General features: G+C 50.2%; 1 protein-coding gene and 1 non-coding gene across 3 annotated transcripts in view; one reads left to right on the forward strand and one right to left on the reverse strand.

Moving 5' to 3' along the window:
* The window catches only part of LOC146207262 (uncharacterized), a 105126-nt gene that overhangs the window by 43116 nt on the left and 49084 nt on the right, over nucleotides 1–12926 (forward strand). The gene's annotated exons all lie outside the window — the stretch shown is intronic.
* Nucleotides 10503–10576, reverse strand: TRNAI-AAU (transfer RNA isoleucine (anticodon AAU)). The gene has a single exon. It is a non-coding gene; the product is annotated as a tRNA-Ile (tRNA).

Genomic DNA, 12926 nt, shown 5'->3' on the forward strand with positions numbered 1-12926 from the left:
CCTCTGCGGAATAATCTTGTATCTTACTTTCTACCTCTTTATATCCTTTGTCACGTTTATTAATTCCCATCAAGTGCGCAAGTGCACTTGCGGTGAGTGCGCTTCGACACCCCCCGAGTGAAGGTTATCCAGATGGGCGCCCAATTGTTCATGCCGAGGTCGCAGGTTCGATCCCAGCCGCGGCGGCCGCGTTTCGGTGTGGTGAACAGCAAGGCGCCCCTTTAATGTACGATGTCAGTAGATGTTCAGGCGTTCGAGGAAGCAGTGGCCTGCGGCGTCCCTCAAAGCCGTCGTCGCTTTGTGTCACCCGGAACAAAACTGGCAACGGAAAAACGAGTGGAACTTTTTTTATTATCTAGTCCAAGATCAAGCGGCAAACACATCTAAAAATCGATTGTTTTGTGCGAGAAAAAATAAAGGTTAAATAAATTAAGAACGAAAAAAAAAAAAGTCAATCCAAGAAGACTTATGTTCGCATAGGCTACCCAGCCATCGAAGCCGCTGTGACGATGCTTTGTAAGTATACTAAAACCGCTGTCTATCGTATTATATACAATGTCGAGTCCTGCTACTAGTGCACTATGATCAGAATAATAGCTCGTTAAATTAAGGTACGTTAGCTTCGGTGTAGTGAAGCACGTAGCTCCTTGCGACGGCCGTCACTAGACTTCAGATGGGTTGTGGCGTATAAAATGGGTAACAAGGACTGAAGGCCATCCTCAAGCATACGCCGCCGTCATGTGGACAACCAATGACTCCCCAGTCGAACACTTCGCCACGCTCTCGTGCAACGTTCAAACCCCCGAGACCTGCGCCGTAGCGCACCTCTAGCTGCCATGCATGTGCCGAAGTGCATTCGCAACTCAACTCCACGTTCACCTCATCATAGAGCACAATCTCCCAACAAGGCAGCGCAGATGACCCGTCTTCACACGCAGAAAATCTTCGGAGATACCGTTAAAGCCCCAAATATATAGCCCAACGTTTTTGATGCGACAGGTAGAGCCGGCGACGTTGGCCACGGTACGTCGGCAACGACGGGCGCGTCAAAAACTGCCGCCTCTACGCGGCTGGCGTGCACGGGGCGGCGGCGCGCATGTGCACTAGACGCCCTCGAAGGCTGGTGTAGCTGGTACGTTTTCGGTGTGCATTTTCGAGCAGACGACAGGGCACCTGCAGGGATACGGAACTGGTCGCCTACCGAGGCACTAATTATTGCCGTGATCAAGGCAATGATGTGATGTGTTTACTGCGAATCTTCAAAATGTTGCGAATGTCCAAATGGCGCAAAGCATTTACAGCCAGCCGTGGAGAGATCCAGCTCAGCAACGGCCTGAGCCCGCGTCGACGACAGCTATATGGACGGAATGATAATGATTGTGTGCGTGCGTGTTTTACTGAAAACTAATCATCATTTAAGTATCTGTACAATTGCAGAATAGTTAGAGATTACACAGTCATGAGGATCATTTTCTCAATCGGCCGCACTTCCTGTAGAATTCCATCGATTTCGCGAATTCCCAGGTTGTTGAGCCGCTGACTTTCCGTGTGGCCAAATCGACGTCGTTTACCGGTCACAGCTCTATGCGAAGCCGCTTCCGCATGTTTCTGGTATTCTTCCACTGAATGTACTGCAGATAAGGGAAACAACACCATTGTTACACCTCCTCGAGCACTGCATTAAAACGGGCACATTGCGCACTGCAGCGAAGAGCTCACAGCTTGGCCGCACTGCTGATGGATTGCATCCCAGGCATTTTTTCCCCCCTCTCAACGTCTCTGTGGTGAATCCGTTTGGTATCATAAACACACCTTCTCGCAGCCTTTCCGCATATGTCTGAAACGCGCGCAGTCGCTGTCTGCATAGCAAGCCGCCATCTTCACTGCACGTGAGGAATGCTGGGATGCCTGGCGCGATTCTATTTGCGCATCGGCGACTTTGGGCCGCGTCGGCTCGCGCTCGCTACGTCCGTCACGCCGGGCCGGTTTTTCGCCGACGTAACGTCGCGGAGGCCGACGTGCGCGCGCGCGTGCGTTGGACTGTATTGGGGTCTTTCTTTCGATGAGCGAGCAGCGCATTTGCAGTTCGATATACATCGCGACATCACTGCACCTTCCAGAGAGTGTTTTTATCGGGGTTTGAGATAGACTCGTCTGGTCGAGCTCTTCCACTGAAGCATTAGGTCCAGAACCGGTCATTGCAACGTCGTTCTGCGAGTGCTATTCATACTTGCGCTGTAGTTACTATATAACTGCAGCATTGTTTATCCGAAATTATAATGGCGCTGCTAACGTGTAGTTCTCTCCGTGCTGAAACCTTCGGCGGCCAGGATATAGTGACGATGCAGCGCGGAAAAAGCGCGCGGGTGGTTTTGCTGGGACGTTTCGACCCGTAACCTCGTCCCCTCGCCCTCTGTACCTTTCACGTCCGCCTAGCGAATCTCGCTCATTTCTGGGCGAGGGTTTGCCAAGATTTACGAGCAGTGTCGTGGCGCTCGAACCCGGGCTGTATTTGGTAGCCTGCTGAGCCTTGGGGTTGAGGAAACACTGAACCTTCGAAACTGGGTGAACGAAAACAAGCAGGTTTGATAGAACATTTGCGAAAAATTATTTGCTTTGCATGGTGAAAAGGACCGACGAGCAACCCGGGAAGAGTAGCGCGCCCCGCGACAGAGAGCGTGGATTGCTGAATCTGCGTTTGGAACACACATGCTCCGGCCGGAGCAAGCAGGGGCTGAAGTGCTTCCGCGCACCTCGTGGATAAACTGTTAGGCGTTCTTCCGCGTGCGTTGTCTGGGACGGAACTGGGACATCGGAAGAAAGCACACTGACGCCACGCAGACTTTCGGTCAGATTTACAGATTTCGGCGGGGCAGTTTATAGACAGCTCTTCATTAGACGACCTTGGCTCGGCCAACCTGACATTGGAAGAAGCGACTTACGATCTCGCTTTTCCATTGGAATGGTCCTACGGGGAAAAAAAGCCGAAAAGATTGATCTGCAAGTGATGTGAATCTGCGTTTCGAATTCCCAATATATAATTAATTCCCAACTTCGATTCGGGACGCTTCCAGACCAATGATGCAACCCAAAAAATCAAAATACACATTTTAAAGAGGAAGAGGGAGGGGGGGGGGGGGGAGCAAATGGGGAAAAAAAACAGTCGATCGAGTGGCATAGCATCTTGTCACGTTTCCTTTTTTTCCTCGAACTAACCGTGACAATCAGGACTGTATATGGCTAAGTGCATACTTTGGAATAAAGTTGCACTTAGCCAAACAACAAGGGAGTGAAAAAAGCATTACCCACGCCCAGTTCGGCGCTTTAAAGCACAACTAGAGGTCCTGTTTCACGGACACGGAGCCCCTCGTTTGAGCTGACCGGTTTGATCGTTTAAACTGGCGCGTCAGGTTGGAAGTCTGGTAATAACGAATAATCTCCAACTTGTGGCAAGGTGCACCGGTCCATTTGCTGCACTTCGTCCAGTGTACTGCGTATTATCGGGCTGCGATAAGTAGCTTCAACAGTTTACTCGAATTAGGACGCGTACCCGAGGTAACGGATCGGAGAAACTGGCAGTCGCGTTGCGACATGGAGAGTAACGTCCGATGTGAGGCGACGGGTTATACGCTCATGGATGTCACGTCAAGGATTCGATAACAACTCACGGAGTGCTGCATTTGTGTTCGGTTCCGGCCCGCTAGTCCAACTCGGTCGAGTCGACTGCCTACTCCACTGCCCCTTCGCTTGTCAATCAGGCGAAGGGCAACGCGGACTCGATTGGGGATACGTGCAGCGGAAAAGGTAACTTCGAGAGGATGGGCACAGGACGGAAGCTGCTGACTGAGTTGATATTTGCCATCCCTTCTGACACACGATCTGCGTCGTTAAAACGGCACATGTACCGCAGCAAAGTCGAATGATCACAACATAGCTGGGCTGAGGAAGCTGGAAAATGTTCATGACATCATTCATTGTTAAGATGGTGGAAATTGTTTTGATCTGCAGTAAAACGACAACATAAAAAAAAAAAAAGGAATGTTCCGGTGGCGATTATATAACTCAAGGCATGCCCCTTCATGTTCACTTGATGTTCACAGGAGGTGTGGAAGAGAAAGGCTGAGCGCTAATATGGAGCGCAGACAGAGGCACGTGAGAAGCTGCCTGGCCCGCGTGTGTGGTCCGCCAAACAGCATGCGGATGTCGGGAGACCACGGCTGAGGCCGCATCCGTCGCCCCTGATGCACATCTGCAGAAGCGCGCAGGCTTGGGAGTGGTCGTAAAGCGAACAGATGTTTTCCATTTCGTTCGTGGACAGCTCGTCCCCTCTCTGGCGAGTACGTTTCCGAGGGCAGTTCACATATGTCTGGCTTGTTGGTGTTGATTGCAGTAGTGCTCGCCCTCGCAGAAAGGAGGAATCCGTGTTCTGACTGCGTAGGTTCGTTTCGCTTCCGCAGACCCGCACGTTCAGAACGTTGGTTCGTCGCGGAATCGACGATCGATTCCGATCGATCTGTTATTCGGGAAAAGCTTCGACTCGTTTCACACCGCGGGTTTATTAGTCGAAACGAAGGAGACAGATCTATAAACTACAACTACGATTTCGGGTGTGCTTTATACGCGTATCTTGTTCATTGAAAACATTTACGCAATGTACGGGATATTAGTACTGCGACGAGACTTGCACTGAGCACGGCGCATCACCCTCGTAACCGCGTCCTGTGTCGTAACAACGCGAGGTATAAAACAGACTGCCGGCGTCATGAATTAACCCGTCGCCATCTCGGGGGCAGCCGTGTCCAGCTCGGAAACGCATGTTGGTTTCCATTCGGCTACATGTCGAAAAAGGGGAACTTGCTCGCGATGTTCATTTAGTTAATTACTAGGTCTGCTGCTAATTGCACTCTTGGCCGTGCACGAAGGAATCATTTTGTTTGCTACTACGGCGTCTCATGCCTTTCCCGCATGTTATTGGCTGCTTCTGTTGACGGTGCAGCGCCTCTCACACTGGGAAAGGAATATAGGTACCTTTGGCTGGCTTCTGTTCGATTCTTCGCATTTTCGGACAAAGTAATCTATGTACACGCGAAAGCCATCATATGTCATGTACGTATTTTTGGCGATGTTGTGGATAGACGAGTTGGGTTCCGAGGTTGCAGTGTTCTCAGGGTACGATGTTCGGGTTCTCCGTAGGCGGCACCTTTTTAGCGTCCTGCAGTTATAGAAAAATTGAGGGCGGGATTCCGGAATGGGGCCGTTAACATGCAATCCGTGGTTATGCACAAACGATAATGAACACTAGGAGTAGCTTTGAGCATGCTGCCACAATTTTCTTCTTGTGCCAAAGCATCTTGTGACGTCGCGTAATCTGCAACACATATCACAGGCTCGGAGCACGACTCATGATCATCTCGGTTTTATATGTTCCAGTCTGTTTCCGATTTTTCCTTCTTATTTTAGGAGGCTACATGGATCGTCAGAATACAATTATACACACGTAGAGAAATGGGGCGTAATTGATTTTCGGTGAATGATATTCCTCTCTCAAGCAGAGCTCTTTCTTAGCCCGGCATATATCTTTGCGCGTTTACCGGAGGGTCGTCACGGTGTATCGGCGCGCTGAGCGGCTCGAATCGCATTGTCTTCACTGTTAGCAAGTCAACGACATATTTTTGTCGTATTTGAGAAGTTTTTGACTTAAAAATTAGGAGGATGCGCAAACTTCGTCTTAAGAAAGAAAACTCACCACGATTCCAGGTGTCTAAACTGTGACTCAAACAGCTTGGAGTGTTTTGAGTGTTTTGTTTTTACACGAGTTAAACCTTTCCGGGTGTCATTTTGTTGCCCCTTCATTTACAGGCATGTTTGGTTCTTTTTACTGTAAATAAGCAAGTACGGAAAGTTTTGTATAATCTGTCGTCATATGCCGCTTGTACGCAGGAACTGCATCATCGTTCACTTTTAGACTTCATAAAATCAGCCAACATTTTTTCATTTATTTGACCATACACTTCATCCTTCGTATCATTCCTTTTATGCTCCGAGATAATGAATTCATCGCAAAAAAAGTTTTCCCGTCAAGTTTGATTTACTGCTGAACTCGCAGTCTGATATTGGTGTGTGCATCCGCGCGTTTTCCTGTGTTGGCTTCTCCTTGCCAACAAAGCAAGGGTGTATTCTTTTTATTTTGTTTTGGTATCTTTATTTTGGTATATCTATTCTGATGTTTTTAAATATCAAAACAAAAAGCAGAAGATGGACTCGAAGGTACTACAAACTTTTTTTCCTCCCTTTATTGGTCTCCTTGTCTTTCTGTTGATCGCCGCCTGACGGAAAACAGGATCTATTCGCATTGTAGGAGACTTCGGAAATCGAAAGAAATATATTACACTACTTGTATGTGTTTTATATCCGCTTTCTGTACTCAGTATTTATTATTGGTTGCTCCCGAACGCCCGCGAGCTTCTCAAACAGCGCTCTCTCTACGCGTGCCATTGTCTGAGGCGGGTCCTTTATCTTCCTGGCTGGGCTGCAGCAGCCTTAGACAGCACCCGTTACACAGGAACGCGCGTTGAAATGCCACGAGAAGAGCTCGCCATTGTAGTGTCGGTGACTGCGTCTGTTTGTCTTTTGACTCCACGCTGTGACTAACTTGGCGTCGAGTCACGTGACACGAAAGAAACTGCACTCCTGGCGCGACCTATTGGTGGGTGGGCGAAAGAGGTTCGTAATGGGGGAGGTTGTGCTAGCACCATAGAGTTAATACAAAGACTCTAGAGGGAAAGCTGGGCAGGGAAACGAGCTTCTCACTGGTTCGCCGCCATCATCAAATTTATCATTGTGGCCAGCACAGTTTCTGCTCACTGCGTCAAAAATGAACAAAAGTTTTAAAAACCGCTGCCGATAACACAACTGTAGGAAATTTCTATACATTGTTTTCAAGTTTCAAGCATATTATATAATCTTTCAGGCACCTTCTTAGCCATAAAGGAATGATGTAGAACAATTGGAAACCATGTTTGCGAGCAGACGTAGTGGACGTAGTAGATCAACAGTAAACACACACGAGCACCCTTTGACATTTACTGTATGCAGCACTAGCCATCCCGGATAGACCAAGGGCCGTTGCTGTGGAATTCGTCACTGTTTTTTTTATATATATATATACTGTGGTCGTCGTCTTGCGCCAAAGCAAATTTCTGACATACTTTCAAGTGATCGGGCACAGAGGAGATGCATGTGCGCTCGACGGACGAAATGCATGCGAAGCGCGGAACAATCGCAGGGATAGCCGGCCTTGCGATAACAACTCAGAAGAATCAGGACACCTATGTGATGTTACAGTAGGTACGCGACGCAACATATCAAAAGAAATGCTCCACACGCGACGATTCTGCCGTTTTTTACAGCACCTACTGAACAGTAGCCGCCCGCCGTCGGTTAACTGCACGCCGCCATCTTCCCACGATCTAAGTTGCCAGCTTCAAACTATCTTCATGTGCCAGATTTAGCAAGTAAAATTCATCTGGCAACCAATGAACAGTGGGATAATGGCGGCAATCACGCGGTAACCCCTCGAATGCATTGGGTGAACGGGCAGCTTTCCCTCTAGAGTCTTTGTATTAACTCTATGGCTAGCACTACTGAGGCAGGCTGAGGTTGTTCTGGTCGCCTTTCATATCGACAGGCGCCTTCCTCGCTTTTATGTCTGCCTCGGCATTGAACTATCTCCGACCTAGTGTGCGTGTGCGCAAAATACTCGCGTTGTAGCGCACCAGGCGAGCAGCGTCGTCCATCAATATCGACTGGCCACATCGTTTTGTAACTAACACGTCGAAAGAGTCGGCCTTCAATACGTTGACCGAACGAAATATCAGAGCCACAATGCACGGTAACTGGCGGAAGTGGATATGTTATGTTTGTTATGTTAGTGCGCGGCCATACTCGGTGAACCGTTCGAAGACCCCACAGTCAGACCTAAATGGGAGTTGCGCGCGCGTGTTTCAATTAATCTATTCAAACTTTGCACTACAGTGAGTGCGTAATCTTTCATCCTGGGTCTTTAAAGCAGTTTCATTAAACTTGCTGCGTGTGCTACAAAAAGCTGCTTTTAGATTACACTACCCCAGTGCTGCACCGAAGCACTTTTTATACAAGAGCCACGCCGAACGGAAGGTGGCAGGGCTACCGTTCTATTGATACCACGTGGTGCACTGACGTGATACCCCCGCTTGATTTATTCGATGTGTAGTCGAAAAGTTGACTGACATCATCGATAGACCCATTTCGGTTTTGGGGCTCTTTGATACGGCCTCCTGTTAACACACGAAAAACATATGTGGTTTGTAACTTTCCCTCAATGACGCTATCTTTATTATCCGGAGCAAACACTGCTAATTTTTCGCACTTTTGCGCGGTACCTTCACTGTACCTGAGAGTCAAGTTTCATACGCGTTACTACCATGATCACTAGTGACTTCTCTGCACCTCCATGCATGACACGCATTCGCTGCCAGTTCTTCGGCAGCAGCAAGCGGACTGTAGCCTCAAATCACCAGTTGTTGAATGCGAGAACACCGTTGCAAGCGACGTTACCTGACAGCCTCCAACAGCGGCTTGTTCTGGGGTGCCGGAGGTGGGAGAAATGGAGAAATAATAGAAAAAAAAATAAAACTGCAGAACGTGCTCTGGAATTCCCGGCCGACACGTCGGAGACGTCAATCCCACAGCAGTGGCGAGAAACCGCTGTGCAAAAGGGCGGTCTCCGTTTGGCGTTCGTCGCATGCCTGTTGCGACGGCAGCAGAAAAATTCCGCTCCTCACCCTCGCCCCATTTCTCTTACGTTGTGTTTGTTGCTGCCGTTGTCCTTAAAAAAAAATGGAGGGGGGGGGGGGGGGGGAATGCCTAAAGAGAGCCCGCTTTCCTACCCTCGTTGCTGAGTGCATCTTCTACCTGGACGACGTCATGACTCAGGATGCCTCCCGAGTGCAGAGACGACGGCAGCGCTTTCTTGGCGCCGACCTCGTCGCTTTTGAGTCATACGCTGCCGCGGGCCAAACGGCGACGAAGCAACTCCGCAGCGAAGATCCTCCTTGCAGTGGTCGCGTGTTCAGCGACGTAAACAGTGCCGGCGGAGTCTCGTGTTTGCTTGCGCGTTCGTTCCACGTACGTTCTGTTTCCTCCTGTCTTCTGGAGAAGAGAGCAAGTGGACGACGTGAGAAGGGGAGCCGCTCTCCCTCGCCTCGCTGTGTGGCCGGCCAGCCTGCAGGTCATCAGCGTCGTCGCCGCTCGCCTGTGCGCTCGTGGGTCTGCCGCTTGGAAGGCGCGCGAGACTGCTCTCCGCAGCTGCTTCTGCCGCCGGCCGGCCTGAGTGCGTGTTGTGTGCACAGCTCCGCCGCCGACTGGTGGATAGTGGATACGACCGGAAGCTGCGTCAGCTATCGCCTGCAGGCGTCGTCTTGCGATCCGATACCGATGGCTTTTCCCGTCGCAGCGCCGCCGACGGAACTGGCCGACGCGACGACGACCGCGGCTCGGCCACGACCGAAGCCAGCCGTGCTGGAGGGCTCTTCCGCGGCGTCTCCCTGCCCGCTGCCATGAGGATCCTGCGCCGGCTACGGGTGAATAGCACGCGTGGTGGTCGCCACCCCTCTCCTTCCCGCGCACACCGCCTCTGTTTCGCGCTTTCAGCATAGCTCGTCAATTCGAGCTGCTCACTCGTGTGTGGTTATTTCAAAATGAGACTTTTATTTGTTTTTGTCTTTCCGCTCTAGCGCGCTGTTTCCCGCACTGTCCGCTGACGAACGTGTAACATAATTTAGAAGTTGCTTCTGAGAAAGGTGGTGCCGCGAATAGCGCGCCGCGCACCTGTAGCTTTCTGAAAGACCCGTGGGAACAGGCGTCCCCACTTCTCAGTCTGTAACGTGCGCCCTGAGGTCACTGCCGCAGTCGCGCGGATGCGATTTGCTTAGACGCGCTAAAGCGGTGCAAGGCGAGCTGAATCTTCAAGCGTGCCCTCTCAAGCGCGACCAACGGTTGGCGTCTCGGCCGAGCGCGACAGAGAGCAGTGTCTCGAGCACCAACGCCCGTCTTTGCACCCCGCCTGGGAAATCAAGCTGGAGTGCTACTCTCCTTGGGACGAGCCCGTGTTTGTTCTCCGCGCCTTTGCTGCATGCCTCGGTTATCTCGCCACCTGAACTTGGGATTGCGCGTTCACTTTTCCTCGCTTCGCGCGTATCACTCTCTCCGACTACGGCATGCCGGAGAAAGTTACAGCTGCTGTAGAACATTGCATTATGATGTGAGACAGACTGCTGGATTCTTGATCATTCCTGCCATTCCACAAGCCAATCGCGTGCTTGAGGGCCCTGTGGCTTGTTTCGGATTTCTCTTTTGCTGGTTAAAAATGGCTACGCAGGTCGGAGAACGAGTAAACGTTTAATTTTTAACTACTGGGTACAGGAAGCTCTAGTGTGGGAAAAAAAAAAAAAAAAAAAAAACATTGGCCTGCGCAGGGATCGAACCTACGACCTTCGCGTTATTAGCACGACGCTCTAACCGACTGAGCTAGCAGGCCACCGGGCGATCAGTTACTGAGAGCTGCAGTTATACGGCGTGTACTGCCAACTTGCACTCGCGTATTCTCTTCGATCTCCTTTGGCAAGCATCTAGTATATACCTCGTCCCATTTTTCCGCGAGGTGTTCCTCCCCGGCTCTGACGTCAGCCGCCTGTTGCGTACGGACTTCTCCGCCACGTCGCCTGCGGCCACTGCGTTGGAAGCTGCCTAGACGCTCGTGACTTTAATCCCATCTGCTTGTTTTTCCTACAGAGCTTCCATGCCACTAGAACCGGGTAGCAGCGGAAGCTATGTGGGAGGCCGCGCGCTCTTTCATTTTTTGACGTCTGCTGCTAAGATTCAAAGTGCAAAGAACAGCAAACGCGAATACACCGCGGGCGACTGCTGTGTGTTGCTTTATTATGCGCGTCTGGGGCACCGCCTTCGTTTTCTGGCGGGGATCGAGGCAAAGCCGTAAAGTTGCGGTCCTTCTGCAGCGCTTTAATTGTATAGCTCCAAAGCAAGACTTCCCGGTCGGCTCGCTGCAACCTCGTCAAACGCGGCATGACTTTCAGTACGATGATGCATAGCCCCCTTTTCACGTTCTTCTGCTCGCAGCAGGTGTGCTTCGCTCGTTAAGGCAGCAGTCTCATGGCGCGATTGTAAGCAGGCCTTTTCATCATTTCCCACGCAGCTGCGGCAGGATGGGAGCTGTTGACGAACGGTTTGTATCCTTTTTCCAGAAAAGGTTTCGTTGTATTTTCCTTGGTTCTGCGACCAGACTTGTTTCTTTTTCATTTTTCTTTTTCCGCTGCTCATTTCCTTGGCGCTTTCTAAAAAAAAAAAAAAGAACAATACCAGGCAATTGTTAACGAACATCTCGAGTACGTGCGCGATATCTTTGAAATGTATGAAAGGCAGAGGCGCGGAGAAAAATAAAAAGAAAGAAACGGGTGAGTGAGTGAGTATCAACTTTATTTATCCCATAGCGGAAAAGAGCAGGGGGGGGGGGGGGGGGGGGGAGGTTTTACGTTGGATAGGCCAACGCTACCTTCTGAGCCCAATCCAGGATGTGGTCCTGAAGATCAGGCGCTTATGCTGCGCAGGGCAGCCTTCCACTGCTCCTTTCAATGAATATGAAGTTATTTATTTATTTATTTTTTTTTTGTGTGTGTGTGTGTGTGTGGGGGGGGGGGGGGGGGCACAGTCTCACATGATATGGTCAAGGTTGACCAGGCAGAAATAGGTGAATGGGTGAAACATCGCAAAAAGTTTGGTGTCACGCAATGAGCCGAATACGTGTGTATATATAGAAACACGTATTTGGCTCAGTGCGTCTCACTGCGCGTCGCTTTTTTCGTGTACGTTGGTCCACTGCAGCAACAATTCAGCTCACCGTTGCTCTCCTTGATGAGATGGCTGGCTTGAATTACGAGTTGGCAATACTTTTTTTTTTAACTTGGAGTCGCGGTTTATTCGTATAAGCTTTGCGTTGTTTCCGCAGTGAATCGGGGGAAAGCAATCGTTGCATTATCAGCTGAGATTTTTTTTCTTTAATTAGCCTCTGAGCATAAACGTACAAAGGGAGAGGAGACAAAGCCCCTGCAAGAAGGAATGTATACATTTTGGTTCCACGAAAAAGCCGACTAGCAATTCACCAGCGCTGCTGCGAACTTGCCGTTTAGGCATCCTGGGGGGTATATACTGCCTCACCGTGAGCGCTTTCCCGCTTTTTTAGAGAGTTAATTTTTGGTGTTCTGACATCACGAGTATATTATTTAGCGCAAAGCGACAGAAAGACCCGTTCCGCTTGAAATATATCGTGTGCTACAGTCGTCTCCAGGACGCCGCCCCATATGTGCTGACACCGCCCTCGAACCTAATCGAGTAATTACAACGCGATGTTCCTTTGAAGCTATAGCTTGATTGCACTGCGTTCGAACGTCACTGTTCGAACTCGCTCTTTTCGAGGCGTTCAACCATACTCGCGCCTTGCATAGAACAGCTGCGTTACCGCATGTATTTCATCCCATATGCATGGAGTGAGGCAGGTGTTTGTGGACAGCCCGAGTGCGCGTTATATGAGCTGGAGTTAGCTTCAGAGGCAATCTGTACCCATTTATTAGGTTGTGCCATGAACGTCCGCGGGAATTACTTCGCGCCTTCTTCTGTGCCAGGGTCAGTAAGATTTCCCTAATCGGTTGACCCGGGCCCTCTACACCGGTGCGATAGCGAATTTCGCTAACGTGTATCGACTCTGTCTGGACATTGACCTGGCGGCGGCGCTTTGGATCTGCGGTCGCATGACGCAGAAGATAAGGGAAACGTTTTTCAGCTGTTTTCCGATATTGACTTTTCTCAGGGCCGCC

Source organism: Amblyomma maculatum, chromosome 1, assembly GCF_055883805.1.
Source record: "Amblyomma maculatum isolate TAMU_Amacu chromosome 1, ASM5588380v1, whole genome shotgun sequence".
Taxonomy (NCBI): Eukaryota; Metazoa; Arthropoda; class Arachnida; order Ixodida; family Ixodidae; genus Amblyomma; species Amblyomma maculatum.